Source organism: Delphinapterus leucas, chromosome 19 (genome assembly GCF_059928025.1).
Source record: "Delphinapterus leucas isolate spDelLeu-1000000601 "Yukka" chromosome 19, BTC_Dleu_Yukka2, whole genome shotgun sequence".
NCBI lineage: Eukaryota > Metazoa > Chordata > Mammalia > Artiodactyla > Monodontidae > Delphinapterus > Delphinapterus leucas.
The window spans coordinates 8,072,412-8,095,490 of NC_143147.1; the positions used below are offsets into that span (position 1 = coordinate 8,072,412).

The 23,079-nt window shown below is 41.1% G+C and overlaps 1 long non-coding RNA gene across 1 annotated transcript in view; it reads right to left on the reverse strand.

Moving 5' to 3' along the window:
- The window catches only part of LOC149744736 (uncharacterized), an 81,921-nt gene that overhangs the window by 36,251 nt on the left and 22,591 nt on the right, over positions 1-23,079 (reverse strand). The gene's annotated exons all lie outside the window — the stretch shown is intronic.

Here is a 23,079-nt window from a genome sequence, read left to right on the forward strand (position 1 = left end):
AGCTTACTGCCTTTTAAATTTTCGTTAAACTTTTGTATTAATTAAAAAAGAAATCTGTGTTCTCTCCTGCAGCTCGGCCCCCAGATGCCAGCAGGTGTGGCTGTACCTCTCGATGGAGAGTTTCAGAGCCTTTTATAGGGAACTGGACCAACCCAAATAGGAAATCCTAAAAGGAATGACTGACATTGGGCTTCCCCAACACAAAGCCCACTCGATGACCTGGAGAGCAGTGTTCCCCTGAGCCATCTCCCCCGCTGCCCTGGGGAGGCAAGCGGGCAGAGCTGGTACAGACAGAGGAGACAGCAGCTGCAAGGTTCAGGGAGAGCACCAAATACTGTCACCATGCTACAGAATAGGGTGCTGTGGGATGAAACACCCAGGAAAGTTTTGAGGTGAAATTCATATATATAAAATTAACCTTTTAAAGTGTATAATTCAGTAGCATTTAGTACATTTAGTGATTTTTGGTTTTTTTAAAATTATTATACCATCTTGGTGTGAAGTGTCTGTCATTTTAGTTTGCAGTTCTAATGCACGCTAATGACATCATCATTGCATAGGTCTACTGGCCATCTGTGTATCTTTTTTGGAGAAATGTGCCCATGTTTACATTGAGTTGTTTGTTGCAAGAGTTTGTAATACACTCTGGATGCTGGGTCCTTATCAGATGGGTGGTTTGCAGTATTCTCCACCCCCAATTCTGTAGCCCATCTTTTCACTTTCTCAATAGTGTCTGCTCTATGAACAAAAAGTTTTTAATTTTGATGAAGCCCAATTTATCTATCTTTTCTGTTGCTTTCATTTGTCATATCTAAAAATCCACTGCCACACTGTCAGAAAAAAAATTAAGACTCTGTCCAGTGTGACTTGTTAAGGAGCCTTGGAAGTCATCACCCTGTCCTCAAAAAAAAGAGCAGCATGAGTCATTTCTATTCTGCCACCAAACGGGGGGGCTTTTCACGCCAACAACCAGTTCTCCAAATCTTCCAACCCCAGCAGGATGTGCAGTGATTCCGTTCAACTGTGACACTAACCGTGTGTCAGACCCCACGGGTTAAGGGCTCAGTCCCATGAGATTGCCACCCATACTTTTGACTGACTGTCTATAAACTGGGGTTCCTGTGACCCTCTCCTTGTTCAGTAGTTTGCTAGAACAGCTTACAGGGACTCAGGAAAACACTTCCCATAGGATTACTTGTTTGTTATAAAGGATACAACTCAGGAAGAGCCACGTGGAAGAGATGCACAGGGTCAAGTACAGGGGTGATGGTGCTCAGGTGGTCTTTCTGATGACCAGCTGCCCTCCTGAAGCTACGAAGGTGCCCCCCCGCCATGAGTCACGTTATTAGCATTAAACCCTAAACCTGAAACTTCTCTACAAAATAGTCCGTTTGTAAAATGGGCACACGATCTGCATTGACATTTCTCCAGAGATGATGTACAAATTGCCAATAAACACATGAAAAGATGCTTAACATCTTAGCCATTAGACAAATGCAAAGGAAAACTCCAGAGAGATACCACTACACATGCGCTAAGTGGCTGTAATAAACACAGATACAAGCACTGGCGTAGATGCGGAGAATCTGCAACCCTCATACATTACCGGGAGGAATGTCAGATGGTGCTGCCACTGTGGAAAACAATTTCACAGTTCCAGAAAAAGAGAAACACAGAGTCACCACCTGACTCAGCAGCTGTACTCCTGGGTATATATCCAAAGAACTGAAAACGTGTCCACACAGAAACTTCTACGTGAATGTTCCTAGCAGCATTATTCAGGACGGCCAAGAACTGTTTAATATTCAAAATGCCCAGTTTTCAATACAAAATTACTGTGCACGCAGATAATCAAGAATGTATGGCCACTTACCAGGAAGAAAAGATTAACAGACACTATCCCCGAATGAATATGCCCAGACGGAGACACAGAAGTAAAGGAACTAGGAGCACGATCTCAACAAAGAGAGAAAGTACAGGAACCAAACAGAAATCCTGGAGCTGAATAATACGAAACCTGACATGAAAATGTCACTGCAGGGGTTCTGTGGCAGATTGGGGCAGGCAGAAGAAAGCCGGGGGATTTGAAGGAAGGACTGATCTGACACCAACTGGGTGTTTACAACTCAGCTCAAGTCTGCCACTAACTAACGAGTCGACATCAGGTCCCACAAGTTAAAGAACCGCATCTCCAAAAAGACCACCCTTCAGATGCCAGCAGCGAGTGGGGTCTCCAGGCCAGCCACAAATAGCCAATAAGCACAAGAAAAGATGCTCCACATCATTAGCCATTTAGGAAATGCACATTAGAACCACAATGAGATAGCACCTCACACCTATTATGATGCCTATAATCACACAGTAAACAAATTTTAAGTGTTGGTAAGGGTGTGGAGAAATCTGGAGCCCTTGTGCATTGCTGGTAGGAATGTAAAGTGGTGCAAGCTACTGTGAAAAATAGTTTGGCGGTTCCTCAAAAACTTAAACATAGAAATATGGTACTATCCAGCAATTCCACTACTAGGTTACACCCAAAGGAATTAAAAGCAGGGACTCAAACAGATGCTTGTACACCAGTGTTCGTCACAGCATTACTCATGATAGGTGATGGAAACAACCCAAGTGTCCATCACAAATGTATGGATTTCTATGTATACAAAGGAATATTACTGAGCTATAAAAAGAATGAAATTCTGACACATGCTACCACAGGGCTGAATCTCGAGAACATTATGCTAAGTGACATAAGCCAGACACAAGAGGACAAGAACTGCAGGAGTCCACTTACATGAGGTACCTGGATAGGGAGATTCATAGAGACAGAAAGAATAAAGTTACCAGGGACTGGGGGGGGGAGTTATTATTTGATGGGCACAGGGTTTCTCTTTGGGATGATGAAAAGGACCTGGAAATGGACAGTGGTGACAACTGAACAACAGCGTGAATGTACTTAATGCCAGTGAAATCTACATGAAAATGACGACTTTTATGCTATATAGTAGTACAACAGAAAGGATGAAAGGCAGAAAAATTAATGCTAATATATCAATATGTACTGCTGTTCTTGGAAAAAGGAACAGAAGAAGTATTCAAACAAGTAACAGCATGAAGTCTGACACTTTAATGGGTACTCTGTACCTAAAAAACGAACAAAAAGCAATACTAAGAGCCTGATGACAATTCTGTTCTCGGATGACAAGTAATGTCTAGATCTTTAGGAAGAAGGAGCAAATCACCTACAAAGCAGGAAAAAAAATCAGGTGGCTTCCAATTTCTTCTACATAGCTGCATTAATTTCTGGCGGACACTACAGCAATGTCTGTAAAGTTCTGAAGCAAGAAAAATGTGACCCAGGACCATCTGTCCCTCAGATGCTCAATAAAGCCAACAAACACATAAATATCCTCAAGCATGTAACACCTCAGCAGATATAGCACCCCTGGCTATTAAAAACAAAAAACAAAACTGCTTGCAATCAAAGTAATTCAGGAATTGGACTCTGGTAGAAGGACCGGCAATATGGAAATAAGAAGTAAGGCTTAAGAACAATGTGACTTGTGATCACAGAACAGAAGGTAAATGTAAAGATACTGTTTTTTAAAAAATCAGGAGGCAGGGAATGCAGAGGTGGGATAAAGCATAAATTATGTTTTCATATCAGTAAATCCTATGGAAGGTTGAAAGGTGGGGTCTAAAACAAGCTTCAACTCCCCGCCCCCTCCCGGTACGCGGGCCTCTCACTGCTGCGGCCTCTCCCACTGCGGAGCACAGGCTCCGAACGCACCGGCCCAGCCGCTCCGTGGCATGTGGCATCTTCCCGGACCGGGGCACGAACCCGTGTCCCCTGCACCGGCAGGCAGACTCTCAACCACTGCGCCACCAGGGAAGCCCCTTCAACTTCTTTTTTTAAATAACTCTTTTTTACACTAAGATATTTAAATTAAATACTGTCTCATTATGAAACCTCACTTGAAATTCAGCAGTTCAGTTTCACTTTAGTCTTTCATTGAATTTAAGAGTAAATTTAATTGCATTAAAAATAGTACTACAGGGCTTCCCTGGTGGTGCAGTGGTTGAGAATCTGCCTGCTAATGCAGGGGACATGGGTTCGAGCCCTGGTCTGGGAAGATCCCACATGCCGCGGAGCAACTGGGCCCGTGAGCCACAAGTACTGAGCCTGCGCATCTGGAGCCTGTGCTCCGCAACAAGAGAGGCTGCGACAGTGAGAGTCCCGCGCACCGCGATGAAGAGTGGCCCCTGCTTGCCACAACTAGAGAAAGCCCTCGCACAGAAACGAAGACCCAACACAGCAAAAATAAATAAATTTTAAAAAAAAATAGTACTACAGATAATCCCATTGCTATCAGCTTATTTACTTTCTATCCTCACGTGTATGTACGTATGAGAGAGATCTGGAATGACATCCACCAAATGTCACAAGTAGTGTTATCTCTGAAAGGAGGAATCTGGAATTATTTTATTCCTCTTTGCTTTGTATAATTCCGTATTACTTAAATTTTTAAAACTAATGACTAATGTCATTTTTACAAAACAACAGTAAGTTATTTCTTTACAAAGAAGTGGCCCCTTCACGCACTAAGGCCATGAAATATTCAAGAACTTTTCAGGGCAGCAGAGACAAGGACCCCACCAGACACCTCTACCTCCGCTGACCCCCAGCAGGGGCTCACAGCCTGGAGAAGGTCCCTGGACACTCTGAAAGCCAGACTGTCACAGTGTGATCTCAGATTCCTTTTTTTAAAAGTGTGTATGACAGAGAGGTTCCCAAACTTTCCTGGTTAATAGCACCGTTAGTGCCTTAGCAATATGTTTTTCATGGCACCCTGTGGCCAAAAGACATACGTATTCATTAATTAGTTGATAGTTACTCATAGCCTAACAATTTAGTAGCTATTTTAAAAATAATAAACATAAATGGAAAAAAATAATAGTCTTTTTTGTCTCATTCTTAAGTGGACGCCTGCACCTGCTGGGCACTGAACAACTTCTCAGGCCCTGAGGTCAGGTTGGACGCTGCTACCCTCACTGCGTTTTTCACACTGACTTTCACACAACTTTTTATCACAGCAACTGCTGAGATAAGTTTTGCAAAGATATGACAACATCATTAAAAAAATACATGCGTTCTAATGTTAGAGCTGTGAAATGCCTTCAGGTGATAGCTTGCGTGGTGTATAACAGGCATTAAGCCTCATTCTGTTTCCCTTGAAATTTTAAAATACTCTGAAATGTGCCTGTGGATTCACTGCTATCCCCATAGCACCTTGGCCCAGAGTTTGGGAACCAAACCGTAAGTACATATAAGAAAAAAGTCTGAAAGTATACAGCACATTAGCAGAGGATACTTCTGAGTGATGGTATTACAGATAGTTTTTACTTCTCTATACTCCCCTGTATTTACTGGAAAAAAAATTATGCATTACTTTTACAATCAGGACAAGCAAACAATTAGGCAGCCACCAGATTCCCAAACATTAAAAATTAAAGCAATATCAAGAGTTCCGTATGATCCAGCAATCCCACTCCTGGGCATATATCCGGAAAAAAACCTCTAATTTGAAAAGACACATGCACCCCAATGTTCATAATGGCACTATTCACAATAGCCAAGACATGGAAGCAACCTAAATGTCCATCGACAGATGAATGGATAAAGAGGATGTGGTACATATATACAATGGAGTATTAGCCATAAAAAAGAATGAAATAATGCCATTTGCAGCAACATGGATGGACCTAGAGATTATCATACTAAGTGAAGTTAGAAAGAGAAAAACAAATACCATGTGACATCACTCATATGTGGAATCGAAAAAAAATGACACAAATGAACTTATTTACAAAACAGACTCACAGAAAACAAACGGTTACCAAAGGGGAAAAGGGGGCAGGTTACCAAAGGGGAAAAGGGGGCAGGAATAAATTACAAATTTGGGATTAACAGATACACACTATATATAAAGTAGATAAATCAACAAGGACCTACTGTATAGCACAGGAAACTATACTCAATATATTGTAATGACCTATAATGAAAGTTATCAGTTATAATGTACATATATATATATATAAAACTGAAACACTTTGCTGTACGTCTGAAACTAACACGACATTGTAAATCAACTACTCAAAACAAAGGCCATATCAAGTGTCATCAAGGATGTGAAATACTTGTAGAACCACTCTGGCTTTTAAAAAATTAAAAAAAATTTTTTTAGGGCTTCCCTGGTGGCGCAGTGGTTAAGAATCCGCCTGCCAATGCAGGGGACACAGGTATGAGCCCTGGTCCGGGAAGATCCCACGTGCCTCGGAGCAACTAAGCCCGTGCGCCACAGCTACTGAGCCTGCGCTCTAGAGCCCACGAGACACAACTACTGAGCCCGCACACCTAGAGCCCGTGCTCCACAAGAGGAGCCACCGCCATGAGAAGCCCACGCACCATAACGAAGAGTAGCCCCCGCTCACCACAACTAGAGAAAGACGGCGCACAGCAACAAAGACCCAACGCAGCCAAAAATAAATAATTAAAATCAATTACAGAAAAAATTAAAAAAAATTTTTTTGGCCACGCCACGTGGCATGTGACGTCCTAGTTCTCCCATCAGGGACCGAACCTGCGCCCCCTGCATTGGAAGCGTGGAGTCTTAACCACTGGACCACCAGGGAAGTCCCATGTACAATCACTTTGGAAGACAGTTTGTATTATCTAGTAAAATTGAAGATAAATAAAGCCTATGATTAATTCCATTACTAGGTGTACTCTAGAGAAAACTGTTCACATGTGTGTGATGGTACCTGTAGAGCAATATTCACTGCAGCACTGTTTGTAATAGCCCCAAATAGAAACCACGCAAAAGCTTATCTAAGGTAGAACAGATAAGTGTGGTGTCTGCATTCAATGGGATCCTACACAAAAGGGAATATGAATGAATTACAGATCCATGCACTGATGTGGATGAATTTCACAAACGTAAACCTAAGTTAAAGAAACAAGGAACGAAGGCATATGTAAGAATGGCTCCGTTCAGAAAAGAGGAATGAACATGAAAAACCAAAATACAAAATAGGTTGTTTATGGAAACATTTATAGGTGACAAAACCAAGAAGATAAAAGAAAGTGTGAGGTGGGTTGGTCCAGGAAAGGGAAGGAAGTAATGGGTCATAGGACTCATTCATAAACATTCTACATATTTTCCATATCCTTTGCCCATTTTTTTCTATTAGGCTGTTGGTCATTTTTTTCTTGATTTTTAGAAGCTCTTAATGTGAGGGAAATGTCGGTATACAGGGGCTTATCCACTAATAAATATGGCTTCACCAGGGTCCTGGAATCCAACCCGCTTCAGATGAATGACTGTTCCTTTGGGTGAGGAGATAGAAGTGGAAAAGGGCGGGAGATTTCGCCTCCTCTTATGTCTCAGATATGGTTCAAGAAGCAGTAATTATATGCTGCTTTCAAAAAACAGCTAGGGGCTCCCCTGGCGGTCCAATGGCTAAGACTCTCTGCTCCCAATGCAGGGGACCTGGGTTCGATCCCTGATCAGGGAACTAGATCCCACATGCATGCCTCAACTAAAGATCCCGCACGACACAACTAAGAGCCGGCGCAGCCTAAATAAATATTTAAAACAAACACAACTAAAATGAAGAAGGAACGTTAACAATTTAAAGGTAGGTTTAAAAATTAGATCAAAGTGCAGACTAAACACCTATATCACTCTTCCTCTTGCTTCAAATACCATTAGTGAACTAGACATTTTGAGGAATTCCTAGCTGATGAAAAGCTGATGGAGTCAGATTGACAGCAAACTAAAGTAGGAGAAGCCAGAGCCCAGATTATAAGTACAAGGTTACTATAAACAGCAGTTTCCAACCAAACGCCAGAGGATCACCAAGCCAGGTGAAATGCAAACAACAGCAGAGGTCTCTGGGCCACCCTTAGGATAAGGGATGTAAGTTCCATCCGGAGGAGCTGGCGCGACCAGGCCCCTCTCCTTCCTCAGGATACTGAGTTGCTGGCAGCTGCCACGACTTTCTCAACAGAGCACACACTCCACCCGAGGAGCTGGCGGGCTAAGTGCCGGCACCTGGGAATGGAGCGGAGCAGCGCTCAGGGGACTGGAAATTCGCAGGAGCTGCCAGCACTCGGGCTCTGCAGCCTGCCCGGTGCAGTCACACAGGTAGGACGTGTGAGGTGCACACGCTGAAGGAGACAGACAAGAGCCCCACGATTTACGCCTGACAAGATCACCTACCCAGAAAATACAGAGAAGCTGAGAAATTCCTGGAGCAAATCAGAGGCTTCAGAAAACCTGTAAGAGACAAGGTCAACTTTCAAACCAATAGCTTTCCTATATGTCATCAATTACCAACGAGAACTTGGTTAAAGATCACATTCAAAATAGCAAAAACAAACACACCTACAGAAAATCTAAATACCTATTAATAAGGCCTGGCGGGAAGCAGGCAAAACGCCCGGTTAGACACGCGTATTGATGCTGGTCTCCCCTCGGCAGGAGGAGCAGCTGCCCTACCTTTCCTCGGTTCCTCGCCCGGGGCCCCTGACTCTGGAGCCAGGCCTGTGTGCTCAGTTCCCTGTCCCCAAGGTCAAAGGCAGTAGAAGCCAGCAGGCGCTCCCATCCCTCCCAGCCCGCCTTCCGCCTCCTCCCTGACAGCTGCCCCGTAGGCGTGCGGCTCCAGCGGCCCCTGGGGTAAATGATCTGACGCGGTCCGCACACACCTGCTGCCGCTTCTGCTCCCTGGCTGAACCCTGACTGACACAGTACATTGCTAAGGTCAAGCCGCAAGGAAAACACTGAATTCTACCGCTCGGGCAGAAGCGTGCTCTCAGCAAACAGGTGGCTGCTGACTGGTAGAGCCAGAAATGGATTTTCGAAAAATTACTGAAAATTTTGCTGTCTCGATGAGTCTTAGCAAGTGTTCCAGAATTATAAATGTCAATATTCTAAACTTCATAGCCTATGTAGAATTACCTGAAATGTGAGCTTCTTTTCACGCAATTTTCTTTTTTTATCTCAGATAGTACAGTCAGTAAGTAAACAGTAAGATTTATCCAGAATTAGGTACTTGCACTCAGAATAACATTCAAAATACTGACCCCATCTTAACTCTGTGTCTTTAAACGAGTTCCTTACTTTTCTCCATTTGCTCGACCGTAAAATGTGGACAATACATTCCCTACCTCATAGACTTACAGGGACTATACATGAGACGATCATGAAAAGCTGTTTAGCAAAATGCTTACTACAAAGCAAAAATAAATGTTAGCAATTATTATTTTGGTCATTCGTTACTAAAAACGTATTTTTAAAATGGACAAATGTTTGAGGTCTGGTGTCCCTGGGGCAGAACAGGCAAAATGCACATCCACACCCCCCAGAGCTTAGGTGGGTGTATGTGAACACTAGTTTTATAGAAGAGCAAAGAGGAGATTCCCCGAGGGTGTGACACATATCACAAGCTCCGTTCTACTCCTAGTCTGTTGAGTGTTTTATCATAAAAAGGCGCTGAATTTTGTCAAGTGCATTTTCTGCATCAGTGAAGATGACTGTATGGTTTTTTTCCTCTTCGTTCTATTAATGCACGTGTGTGTGTGTGTGTGTGTGTGTGTGTGTGTGTGTTTCTTTATCCCAGAGACCCTGAGAGCCTCTCCCTTTACTTAGTGGTTCTTAATCCGCAAGCCAACAACCTTGGAAAGGTCATTTCAAGGTTGGGTTTCCAGGCACTTCCTGAGCCTTCCAAGTTTTTTTTTTTTTTTTGTGGTACGCGGGCCTCTCGCTGTTGCGGCCTCTCCCGCTGCGGAGCACAGGCTCCGGACGCGCAGGCTCAGCAGCCTTGGCTCACGGGCCCAGCCACTCCGCAGCATGTGGGATCTCCCCGGACCGGGGCACGAACCCGTGTCCCCTGCATCGGCAGGCGGACCCTCAACCACTGCACCACCAGGGAAGCCCCCTCTTTTTTGATTTTTAAAAAAAATTTTTAATTTCATTTTTTTTGGCCGCACTGTATGGCATGTGGGATCTTAGTTCCCCGACCAGAGATCGAACCCACGCCCCCTGCAGTGGAAGCGTGGAGTCTTAACCTCTGGACCACCAGGGAAGTCCCTAATGTGATATATTATATCAATTAATTTTTGTATGTTGCATTTCTGAGATAAATCTCACTTGGTAAATGGTGTATATGCTTTCAACATGCTACTGGATTTAGTTGGCTAGTATTCTGTTGAGGACTTTTGCATCAATATTCGTAAGGAATATTGGTCTCTAGTTTTCTTGTGATGTCTTTGTCTGGTTTTGATATCACGGTAATATGCTGACTTCATAGAATTAGTTAGGAAGGATGCCATCCTCTTCCATTCTTTTCAAAGACTTTGAGAACGACTGCTGTTAATTCTTCTTTAAATGTTCGGCAGAATTCACCAGTGAAACAATCTGGTCCTTTTTTTTTTTTCTTTTTTTTAATGGGAGGTTTGTTTTATTACTGATTCAACCTCTTTAATTGTTATAAGTCCTTTCAGATTTTCTATTTCTCCTTGAGTTAGTTTTGGTAGTTGATCTGTTCTAGGAATTTTTCCATTTTATCTAGGCTATCTAATTTGTTGGTGTATAATTATTCATAGTATTCTTTTACAATCCTTTTTATTTCTATAAGGTCAATAGCAATGTCCCTACTTTCATATCTGATTTAATTAATTTGTGTATTTTCTTTTTTTTCATATTCAGTCTAGATAAAGGTTTGCCCATTTTCTTATCTTTTCAAAGAAACAACTTTTGGTTTTGTTGATTCTAGTTTTTCTGTTCTCTATTTGTCTATCTTGGCTCTAGCCTTTATTATTTCCTTCCTTCTGTTGGCTTTGAATTTAGTTTGCTTTTCCTTTTCTAGTTCCTTGAGGTGTAAAGTTAAGCTGTTGATTTAAGATATTTTGTCTTTTTAATAAAGATATTTACAGCTATAAAGATCTCTCTGAGAACTGCTTTCATGGCTTTCATGCCGTAAGTCCTGGTGTGTTGTTTAATTTGTCTCAAACTATTTTCTAATTTCCCTTGTGTCTACTTCTTTGGACCATTGGTTGTTTAAGGCTGTGTTGTTTAATTTCCACATATTTTTGAATTTTCAAGTTTTCCTTCTGTTACTGATTTCTAGGTTCATTTCACTGTTGTCAGGGAAGATACTTTGTATGATTTCAATCTATTTAAGAATTGTTTGGGGCTTCCCTGGTGACACAGTGGTTAAGAATCTGCCTGCCACGGGTTTGAGCCCTGGTCCAGGAAGATCCCACAGGCCGCGGAGCAACTAAGCCTGTGCGCCACAACTACTGAAGCCTGAGCACCTAGAGCCCGTGCTCCACAACAAGAGAAGCCACCGCGATGGGAAGCCTGTGCACCGCAACGAAGAGTAGCCTCCACTCGCCACAACTAGAGAAAGCCCACACACAGCAATGAAGACCCAGCACAGCCATGAAGACCCAGCACAGCCAAAGATAAAATAAAAATTTTTAAAAACTGTTTTAAGGCCTAACTTATGGTCTATCCAGGAGAATATTCTATGTGAACTTGAGAAGAGTGTATACTCTGCCGTTGCTGGGTGAAGGACTGATGTGTCTATCAGCTTTAGAGTGTTGTTCAAATCCTCTATTTCCTTACTGACCTTCTGTTTAGCTGTCCCATCCATTATAGAAAGTGGGGTATTGCAGTCCCCAAGTATTACAGTAGAACTGTTTATTTCTTTCTCCAGTGATGCTAATTTTGATCAGGCTCTGTTGCTGGGTGAGTATATGTTTACAGTTGTTTTACCTCCTGACGGATTGACCTTTATCAACATATAGTGTCCTCATTGACTCCTGTACCAGTGTGACCTAAAGTCTATTTTGTCTGACGCTAGTGTAGCCACTCCAGTTCTCTTTTGGTTGCAGTTTGCACGGAATATCTTTTTCCATCCTTTCACTTTCAACCTATTTGTCTTTGTACCTACAGTCTCCTAGAGGCTGCATATAGTTGGATCATGTTTCTTTACCCATTCTGCCAATCTCTGCCTTTTAATTGGAGAGTTTAATCCATTTACATGTAAACTAATTGCTGATAATAAAGGACTTCCGTTATTTTACTATTTGTTTCCCATATGCCGTGTGTCTTTCTTGTCCCTCAGTTCATCCATTACTGCCTTCTTTTGTGAACGAATTTTTTCTTCATATACTGTTTGATTCCCTCTTCATTTTCTTTTTCTGTAGATTTTTTAGTTTTTTCTTAGTGGCTACACTGGGGCTTACAATTAGCACATTAAATTTATAACAATCTAGTTTGAATTAATACCAACTTAGTTTTTTAAAATTAATTAATTAATCTTACTTTTGGCTGCATTGGGTCATTGCTGCGCATGGGCTTTCTCTAGTTGCGGCGAGTGGGGGCTACTCTTCATTGCAGTGTGCGGACTTCTCTTTGCAGTGGCTTCTTTTGTTGTGGAGCATGGGCTCTAGGCACATGAGCTTCAGTAGTTGTGGCACACGGGCTCAGTAGTTGTGGCACACGGGCTTAGTTGCTCCACAGCATGTGGGATCTTCCCGGACCAGGGCTCGAACCCGTGTGCCCTGCATTGGCAGGCAGATTCTTAACCACTGTGACACCAGGGAAGCCCCCAATTTAGTTTTTATCTCATTTTACTGTGCTTTACAGATACTGTGTTTTTTTACAAATTGAAGGTTTGTGTCAACCCTGCATCGAGCAAGCCTACTGGCGCCATTGTTCCAACAGCATTTGCTCGCTTGGCGTCTCTGCGTAACATTTTAGTAATTCTTGCAATATTTCAAACTTTTTTATAATTATTATATTTGCTATGGTGATCTCTGACCAGTGATCTTTGATAGTACTATTGTAATTGTTTTGGCATTTTTTAGCAATAAAGTATTTTTAAATTAAGGTGTACAGTTTTTTTTTAGACATAATGCTGTAGCATACTTAATTAGACTACAGTAGTGTAAACATAACTTTTATATGCACTGGGAAACCAAAAAATTCATGTGAGACTCACTTGTTAAGAAACCTACTTTATCGTGGTGGTCAGGAACTGAACCTGCAGTGTGTCCAACATATGGCTATATACAAAAACTCTGCTCCTAAATAGATCTGAGTCCCTCCTTTATGTTATTGTCACAAATTAAATCTTTATATATTGTGTGCCTATTATGTTTATAATTATCACCTTTTTTTTGGGCTCTACCGTGTGGCTTGTGGGATTTTAGTTCCCTGACCAGGGATCAAACCAGGGCCCCTGGGAGAGGAAGCACGGAGTCCTAACCACTGGACCGACAGGGAATTCCCTATAATTATAATTTTATATTTATAGGGAGAGACAAATATAATAATAATATTGGCTTTTATATTTGACTATGTAGTTACTTTTATCAGTGATTTTCATTTCTTCACATTGCTTTGTATTATTACCTAAGGCCCCTTCATTTCAACCTAAAAGACTCCCCTTTGCATTTCTTATAGTGCAGGCCTACTAGTGACACATTTTCTCAGCTCTTGTTTATCTGGGAGTGTTTTAATATTCCTGTCCTCTGCATAGTTCTGCCAAATAAAGGATTTCTGGTTGACAGTTTTTTCTTTCAGAACTTTAAATCTGTCATCCCCCCATCTTCTGGCCTCCATGGTATTTGACGGGAAAGTGGCTGTCATTCTTACTGAGGACTCCCTTCTGCATGATGAGTCACTTCCTTCCTGCTTTCAAAATTCTCCCTTTGTCTTTGTCTTTGTACAACTTGATTATAACACGTCTCAGTGTGGATCTCTTTGAATTTATCTTGCTTTGAGCTAACTGAGGTTACTGGATTTGTAGATCCAAGTATTTCATCGACTTGGGGAAGTTTCTGACCTTTCTTCAAATATTCCTCCTGCTCCTTTTATCCTCTTCTGGCACTCCCATTATGAATATGTTGCTACACTGGATGGTGTCTTATAGGTCTTTAGGCTCTGCTTATTTTTGTTCAATCCTTTTTTTCCTTTCTGCTCCTCATACTGGATAATCTCAAGTGACCTATTCTGATATAATAAGGAGTATATCTGGATTCTGACCCTCAGTTCCTGGCACAGAGCTTTAAAAACGCTTGGACTTTCCTGAGTGATAGGAGTGTTTGTAGCATGAGGTGACACATGCAGGTGCCCTTAGATAGCTGCAGGATGGGGGCTAGTCACTAAAAAACCAACCACACATGTAGAGGGTTGGAAATTTCAGCCTCACCTCCCTGATCTCCCCGAGAGAGGCTAGAGAGTGAGTTCAATCACATGGCCAATGGTGTAATCAATCATATCTATGTATCAATAATAAAACTCCATATAAAAGTTCTGGATTCTAAAACCCAGGGGAGCTTTCTGCTTGATGAACACTTGATATGCTGGGAGGGTGATGGGCCCAGACCCCGAGAGGAGAGGGCCTGGAAGCTCTGCATCATCTCTGGCCCCAGACCTTGCCGTACTTACTATATCTGGTGTTCCTCAGTTGTTTCTTTTATAAAATTCATAATCATAAGTATAGCATTTTCAGTGTGTTCTGTGACACACTCTAGCCAAGTACAGAATGGAGGAGGCTATGGGAAATGCCGAATTTATAGTGTAGTCAGCCGGGCAGAAGTGTGGGTATCCCGGCATCCCACCTGTGGCTGGTACCTGAAGGGAGGACAGTCTGCTGAGGACACTGCCCTTCAGCTTGTGGCATCTGATGCTCCTAACTTGAGTTCAGAACTGAACTGAATTGAGTTGTAGACACACAGCTGGTGTTGGCAGAGTCCTATCTTGAAGTTCATTGATTCTTTCTTCTACCTATTCCAATTTGCTCCTAAAACCACCAAGTAATATTTTCATTTCAGATACGGTATTATTTAGGATTTCTATTTGGTTCCTGTATTTCCTATTTCTTTGTTGGAATTCTCTATTTGTTGAGACATCATGCTCTTGGTTTCCTTTAGCTCTTTGAGCATTTTAAGACTGTTAATTTAGGGACTTCCCTGGTGGCGCAGTGGTTTAAAACTCCGCGCTCCCAATGCTAGGGGCCCGGGTTCAATCCCTGGCCAGGGAACTAGATCCCACATGCATGCTGCAACTAAGAGGTCACATGCCACAACTAAGGAGGCTGTGTGCTGCAACTAAGGAGCCTGTGAGGCACAACTAAAGGAGGCACAACTAAGACCCAGTGCAACCAACCAACTAAATAAATAAATATTAGAAAGAAAAAAGACAAGTATTTCTCAGGAAAGTTCACTGTCTGGCTTCTTCAGGTACAGTGTCTATTAATCTTTTCTTCCTGTGAAGCGGCCATACATGTCTGATTTTTTGCATGCCTAGTAATTTTATATTAAAAATTGGGAATTTTGACTATTACAGTCTGGCAATTCTGGAGTCAGATACTTTCCACCCCCACTGCTTGATAAAGATTCCTTTTTTTTTTCTTTTTTTTTTTACTTTTTACAACTATTTTTGTTAGAACAGTATTCTTTATTGTGTATGGCCACTGGGTCTCTGCTCCATTACCTTGGTCACCTAGTGATTTCACAGAGATTTCCTTGAAGAGTTTTTGGCTATTCTGAATAGTGCTTCTGGGAACATTCGTGTAGAAGTTTCTGTGTGGACATGCGTTTTCGATTCTCTTGGGTATATACCCAGGAGTACAACTGCTGGGTCATGCGGTAACTCTATGCTTCACTTTTTGAGGAACTGTGAAATTGTTTTCCACAGTGGCTGCACTATTTCTCCAAATCTAGGCCAACACTTGTCATTACTGCCACCAAGTGTATGTGGTATCTGCTGTGTTTTCATTTGTATGAGTCAATGGCTAATATATTGAGCACCCTCATGTGCTTACTGTCCATTTTTATATTATCCTTGGAGGAATGCCAATGCAGACCCTTTGCCCATTTTAAAAAGATTTAATTTTTAAAGCAGTTTTGGATTTACAGAAAAATTTCACAGAAGTACATAGTTCCCATAAATGCTGCCCCTCACAGACCCACGCACAGATTCTATTATTAACATTGTGCATTAGAGTAATAAATTTGTTAAAACTGATGAATGAACATTGCTACATTATTATTAACTAAAGTCCACAGTTTACATTGGGGTTGACTCTTGGTGTCATCTAGTTCAATGGGTTCTTTTGACAAATGTATTTCATGTACCTACCATGACAGTATCATACAGGGTTAGCTTCACTGCCCTAAAAATGCCTTTTGCTCATAGACTACTCTCTCCCCACACCCAAACCCCTGGCAGCCACCGATCGTTATTATGGTTTTGCCAACTCCAGCATGTCATATAGCTGGAATCATAGGACATGGAGCCTTTTCAGACTGGCTGCTCTCACTTAGGGATCCTCCAGGTCCTTTCATGGCTTGAGAGCTCTTTTCTTTTTACCACTGAGTAAAATTCCTTTGTATGGATGTAGTACAGTTTGATTATCTAGTCACTGATTGAAGCACATCTGGCTGCTTCCAAGTTTGGGCAATTAAGGATAAAGCTGCTGCTGGGCTTCCCTGGTGGCGCAGTGGTTAAGAATCCACCTGCCAATGCAGGGGACACAGGTTTGAGCCCTCGTCCGGGAAGATCCCACATGCCGTGGAGCAACTAAGCCCGTGTGCCACAGCTACTGAGCCTGTGCTCTAGAGCCCGCAATCCACAACTACTGAGCCCGTGTGCCTAGAGCCCGTGCTCTGCATAAGAGAAGACACTGCAGTGAGAAGCCTGTGCACCGCAATGAAGAGAGCCCCCACTCGCTGCAGCTAGAGAAAGCCCATGTGCAGCAACTAAGATCCAATGCAGCCAAAAATAAATAAATAAAATAAATAAATTTTTTAAAAAAAGAATAAAGTTGCTAGGGACTTCCCTGGGGGTCCAGTGGGTAAGACCCTGCACTCCCAATGCAGGGGGCCAGGTTCAATCCCTGGTCAGGGAACTAGATCTTACATGCACGCCACAACTAAGAGTTTGTGTGCTGCAACTAGAAGTCTGCATGCCGCAACCAAGAAGTCCACATGCTGCAACTAAGATCCTGTGTGCTGCAACTGGGACTGAACAAGCCAAAAATGAAAAAAAATAAAAAATAAAAAGAAATGATAAAGCTGCTATTAACATTTGTGTCCAAGGTTTATATGTAAATGTAAGTTTTCAACTCATGTGGGTAAATGAGTGCACCGTGAACACTGGGCAATATTGTAAGCCTATGCTTACCTTTGTGAGAAACTGTCAAGCTCTCCCGAAGTGGCTGCACCATTTTGGGCTCCTACCAACAATGTATGAGCGTTCCTGTTGTTCCACATCTCTGCAAGCATTGGGTGTTGTCAGCGTTCCAGATTTTGGCCATAGGTAAAATCTAACAGGTAGATTAGATTCTAATAGGTATACAGTGGAATCTCCTTGATTTAATCTGCAATTCCCTGATGACTTACGGTGTTGAGCATCTTTTCATATGCTTATTTGCCATCTATACTCTTTGATAAGCTAACTATTCAGATCTTTTGACCATTTTTTAATTGGGTTGTTTTCATATTATTGAATTTAAAGTGTTCTTTCTGGGCGGAGTCAAGATGGTGGTGTGGGAAGGTGCAGAGTTAGCGTCTCCCCACAGCTAGGGCGCCTGCCAGCTGCTGGTGGGGGACTCTGACCCACAAGGAGACAGGAGGAACCCCAAGGTGAACCGGTAGCCAAGGCCTTCCCCCCCTCTTCTTTTCCCTTCTCCTCTTTTTTTACTATTGTGGTATTGTTGTACCTCCTGGTTGTGGACTCATCTATATTTTTACTTTTATATCGTCCCTAACATATCTGTTAGTTTCCTAATTTTATGTTTTACTTTGTTACTGTGTGTCTTTTTTTTGCCGCCCCAGGCGGCTTGCAGGATCTTGTTTCACGAGCCTGGGGTCAGGCCGAAAGAAGCTCCTGAGGTAGGAGCTCCGAGTCTGAACCGCTGGACTAACAGAGAACCTCAGACCCCAGGGAATATTCTTCGGAGTGAAGTCTCCCGGAGCTCCTCATCTCAGCACCAAGACCCACCTCTACCCGCTAGCCTACAAACCCCAGAGTTGGAAACCTCAGGCCAAACAATCAGTAAGACAGGAAAACAATTCCACTCATAAAAAAAAATAAAATAAGATGGCAAAAAAGTATGTCACAGATGAAGGAGCAAGGTAAAAACCTACAAAACCAAATAAATGAAGAGGAAACAGGCAATCTCCCTGAAAAACAATTCAGAGTAATGGTAGTAAAGATGATCCAGAATCTCAGAAATAGAATGGAGGCACAGATTGAGAAAATACAAGAAATTTTTAACAAATATCTAGAAGAACTAAAGAACAAACAGAGATGAACAACATAATAACTGAAATGAAAAATACACTAGAAGGAATCAATAACAGAATGAAGCAGAAGAACGAATAAGTGAGCTGGAAGACAAAATGGTGGAAATACCTGCCGAGGAAGAGAATAAAGAAAAAAGAATGAAAAGAATTGGAGACAATCTCAGAGACCTCTGGGACAACAATAAACTCACCAACATTCGAATTATAGGGGTCTCAGAAGAAGAGAAAAAGAAAGGGTCTGAGAAAATATTTGAAGAGGTTATAGTTGAAAACTTCCCTAACATGGGAAAGGAAATAGTCACTCAAGTCCAGAAAGCACAGAGAGTCCCATACAGGATAAACCCTAGGAAAAACACACCAAGACACATATTATTAATCAAACTAACAAAAATGAAATTCAAAGAAAAAATATTAAAAGCAGCAAGAGAAAAACAAAAAATAACACACAAAGGAATCCCCATAAGGTTATCAGCTGATTTTTCAGTGGAAACTCTGCAGGCCAGAAGGGAGTGGCAGGATATACTTAAAGTGATGAAAGCGAAAAACCTACAACCAAAATTACTGTACCCAGCAAGGATCTCATTCACATTCGATGGAGAAGTCAAAAGCTTTTCAGACAAGCAAAGGCTAAGAGAATTCAGCACCACCAAACCAGCTTTACAACAAATGCTAAAGGAACTTCTCTAAGAGGGAAACACAAGAGAAGAAAAAAACCCACAAAAACAAACCCAAAACAATTAAGAAAATGGTAATAGGAACATACATACCATTAATAACTTTGAATGTAAATGGATTAAATGCCCCAACTAAAAGACACAGACTGGCTGAATGATACAAAAACAAGACCCATATATATGCTGTCTACAAGAGACTCACTTCAGACCTAGGGACACTTACAGAATGAAAGTGAAGGGATGGAAAAAGATATTCCATGGAAATGGAAATCAAAAGAAAGCTGAAGTAGCAAAACTCATATCAGAAAAAATAGACTTTAAAATAAAGACTGTTACAAAAGATAAAGAGGGACACTACATAATGATCAAAGGATCAATCCAAGAAGAAGGTATAACAATTACAAATGTTTATGCACCCAACATAGGAGCACCCCAATACATAAGGCAAGTGCTAACAGCCATGAAAGGAGAAATTGACAGTAACACAATAAAAGTAGGGGACTTTTAACACCCCACTTACACCAACTGACAGATCATCCAAACAAAAAATAAATAAGGAAACACAAGCTTTAAATGACACAACAGACCAGATGGACCTAATTGATATTTATAGAACATTCCACCCGAAAGTGGAAGAATACACTTTCTTCTCAAGTGCACATGGAACATTCTCCAGGATAGATCATATCTTGGGTCACAAATCAAGCCTCAGAAAATTTAAGAAAATTGAAATTGTATCATGCATCTTTTCTGAGCACGACGCTGTGAAATTGGAAATCAATTACAGGAAAAAAAACTGTAAAAAAACACAAATACATGGAAGCTAAACAGTGTGCTACTAAATAACCAAGAGATCACTGAAAACAATCCAAGAAGAGATAAAAAAAATACATAGAAACAAATGACAATGAAAACACGACGACCCAAAACCTATGGGATGCAGCAAAAACAGTTCTAAGCAGGAGGTTTATAGCAATACAATCTCACGTCAAGAAACAAGAAAAATCTCAAATAAACAATCTAACCCTACACTTAAAACAACTAGAGAAACAAGAACAAAGAAAACCCAAAGTCAGTAGAAGGAAAGAAATCATAAAGATCAGAGCAGAAATAAATGAAGTAGAAACTAAGAAAACAATAGCAAAGATCAATAAAACTAAAAGCTGGTTCTTTGAGAAGATGAATAAAATTGATAAACCCTTAGCTGGACTCATCAAGAAAAAAAGGGAGAGGATGCAAATCAATAAAATTAGAAATGCAAAAGGAGAAATCACAACTGACACTACAGAAATACAGAGGATTATAAGAGACTACTACAAATAACTATACGCCAATAAAATGGACAACCACAAAGAAATGGACACATTCTTGGAAAGGTACAATTTTCCAAGACTGAACCAGTCAGAAACAGAAAATATAAACAGACCTATCACAAATAATGAAATTGAAACCATAATTAAAAATCTTCCAACACACGAAAGTCCAGAACTACTGGCTTCACAGGCGAATTCTAGCAAACATTTAGAGAAGAGCTAACACCTATCCTTCTCAAACTCTTCCAAAACTTGCAGAGGGAGAAACACTCCCAAACTCATTCTATGAAGCCACCACCACTCTGATACCAAAACCAGAAAAAGATATCACAAAAAAAGAAAATTATAGACCAATATCACTAATGAACATAGACGCAAAAATCCTGAACAAAATACTAGCAAACAGAATCCAACAGCACATTAAAAGGACCATACACCATGATCAAGTGGGACTTATCCCAGGGATGCAAGGATTCTTCAATATATGCAAATCAATCAATGTGATACACCATATTAACAAATTAAGGAATTAAAACCATATGATCATCTCAATAGATGCACAAAAAGCTTTTGACAAAATTCAACACCCATTTATGATAAAAACTCTCTAGAAAATGGGCATGGAGGGAACCTACCTCAACATAATAAAGGCCATATATGACAAACCCACAGCAAGGATCACACTCAATGGTGAAAAACTGAAAGCATTTCCACTAAGATCAGGAACAAGACAAGGATGTCCACTCTCACCACTCTTATTCAACATAGTTTTGGAAGTCCTAGCCACGGCAATCAGAGAAGAAAAAGGAATACAAATTGGAAAAGGAGAAGTAAAACTGTCACTGTTTGCTGATGACACGATACTATATATAGAAAATCCTAAAGATGCCACCAGAAAACTACTAGAACTAATCAATGAATTTGTTAAGGTTGCAGGATACAAAATTAATGCAGAGAAATCTCTGGCATTCCTATACACCAACAATGAAAGATCAGAAGGAGAAAGTAAGGAAACACTCCCATTTACCACTGCAACAAAAAGAATAAAATACCTAGGAATAAACCTGCCTAGGGAGATGAAAGACTTGTACTCAGAAAACTATAAAACACTGATGACAGAAATAAAAGATGACATAAACAGATGGAGAAATATACCATGTTCTTTGATTGGAAGAATCAATACTGTGAAAATGACTATACTACCCAAAGCAATCTACAGATTCAATGCAATCCCTATCAAACTACCAATGGCATTCTTCACAGATTTAGAACAAAAAATTTTACAATTCATATGGAAACACAAAACATCCCCAATAGCCACAGCAATCTTGAGAAAGAAAAATGGAGTTGGAGGAATCAGGCGCCCCGACTTCAAACTATACCACAAAGCTACAGTAATCAAGGCAGTATGGTACTGGCACAAAAACAGAAATATAGATCAATGGTACAAGATACAATGCCCAGAGATAAACCCACACACATATGGGCACCTAATTTACGACAAAGGAGGCAAGAACATACAATGGAGAAAAGACAGCCTCTTCAATAAGTGGTGCTGGGAAAACTGGACAGCTACATGTAAAAGAATGAAATTAGAACACTCCCTAACACCATACACAAAAATAAACTCCAAATGGATTCAAGACTTAAATGTAAGACCAAACACTATAAAACTCTTAGAGGAAAACATAGGAAAAAACATTCTTTGACATAAACCACAGCAAGATCTTTTTTGACCCACCTCCTAGAGTAACGGAAATAAAAACAAAAATAAACAAATGGGACTTAATTAAACTTCAAAGCTTTTGCACAGCAAAGGAAACCATAAGCAATACAAAAAGACAACCCTCAGAATGGGTGAAAATATTTGCAAATGAAATAACAAAGGATTAATCTCTAAAATATACAAACAGCTCATGGAGCTCAATATCAAAAAAAACAAACAATCCAGTTAAAAAATGGGCGGAAGACCTACAGGAAGACATACAGATGGCCAAGAGGCACATGAAAAGATGCTCAACATCACTAATTATTAGAGAAATGCAAAGCAAAACTACAATGAGGTATCACCTCACGCCAGTCAGAATGGCCATTATCAAAAAATATAGGGCTTCCCTGGTGGCGCAGTGGTTGAGAATCTGCCTGCCAATGCAGGGGACACAGGTTCGAGCCCTGATCTGGGAAGATCCCACATGCCGCGGAGCAACAAGGCCCGTGAGCCACAACTACTGAGCCTGCACGTCTGGAGCCTGTGCTCCGCAACAAGAGAGGCCGTGACAGTGAGAGGCCCACGCACCGCGATGAAAAGTGGCCCCCGCTCGCCGCAACTAGAGAAAGCCCTCGCACAGAAACGAAGACCCAACACAGCCAAAAATAATAAATTAATTTAAAATATATATATATATAAACAATAAGTGATGGAATTCTATGGTGTGGTGAACTGGAATCCTCCTGCACTGTTGGTGGGAATGTAAATTGATACAACCACTATGGAAAATAGTATGGAGGTTCCTTAAAAAACTAAAAATAGAACTACCATATGACCCAGCAATCCCACTCCTGGGCATATACCCTGAGAAAACCATAATTCAAAAAGAGTCACGTACCACAATGTTCACTGCAGCTCTATTTACAATAGCCAGGACATGGAAGCAACCTAAATGTCCATCGACAGATGAATGGATAAAGAAGACATGGCACATATATAGAATGG